Raw genomic sequence first — 1,273 nt, forward strand, 5'->3', positions numbered from 1 at the left:
GCTAGCGGTCATACGGATACGGTCACAGCGTTATTAGGTGCAGGCGCTAACATAGAACATGCGGACGTGAATGGCTGGACCGCAGTAATAGTAGCAGCTGCTAGCGGTCATACGGATACGGTCACAGCGTTATTAGGTGCGGGAGCTAACATAGAACACGCGGACGTAGATGGCAACACCGCAGTAATAGTAGCAGCTGCTAACGGTTATACGGGTACGGTCACAGCGTTATTAGGTGCAGAAGCTAACTTAGAACACGCGAGCGTGAATGGCAGGACGGCAGTAATAGCAGCAGATGTTAACGGTCATACGGATACGCTCACAGCGTTATTAGATACAGGCGCTAACATAGAACACGTGAGCGTGAATGGTGACACCGCAGTAGTAGTAGCAGCTGCTAGAGGTCATACGGATACGGTCACATCGTTATTAGATGCAGGCGCTAACATAGAACACGCGGACGTGTATGGCTACACCGCAGTAATAGTAGCAGCTGGTAACGGTCATACGAATACGATCACCGCGTTATTAGGTGCAGGCGCTAACATAGAACACGCAGACGTGAATGGCTGGACCGCAGTAATAGTAGCAGCTGCTAGCGGTCATAGGGATACGGTCACAGCGTTATTAGGTGCGGGAGCTAACAAAGAACACGCGGACGTGGATGGCAACACCGCAGTAATTGTAGCAGCTGCTAGAGGTCATACGAATACGGTCACAGCGTTATTAGGTGCAGGCGCTAACATAGATCACGCAAACGTGTATGGCGATACCGCAGTAATAGTTGCAGCTGCTAACGGTTATACAGATACGGTCACAGCGTTATTAGGTGCAGGAGCTAACTTAGATCACGTGGAAGTGAATGGCTACACCGTAGTAATAGCCGCTAACATAGAACACGCGAGCGTGAATGGCAGGAACGCAGTAATAGTAGCGGCTGATAACGGTCATACTAATACTGTTACAGCGTTATTAGGTGCAGGCGCTAACATAGAACACGCGGATGTAAATGGCTGGACCGCAGTAATAGTAGCAGCTGCAAGCGGTCATACGCATACGGTCACAGCGTTATTAGATGCGGGAGCTAACATAGAACACGCGGACGTGTATGACAGCACCGCGATAATAGCAGCAGCTGATAACGGTCATACGGATACGGTCATAGCGTTATTAGATAAGGGCGCTAACATAGAACACGAAAACGTGATTGGCGACACTGCAGTAATAGCAGCAGCTGATAACGGTCATACGGATACGGTCATAGCGTTATTAG

Source organism: Priapulus caudatus, unplaced genomic scaffold (assembly GCF_000485595.1).
Source record: "Priapulus caudatus unplaced genomic scaffold, Priapulus_caudatus-5.0.1 Scaffold1651, whole genome shotgun sequence".
Lineage (NCBI taxonomy): Eukaryota > Metazoa > Priapulida > Priapulimorpha > Priapulimorphida > Priapulidae > Priapulus > Priapulus caudatus.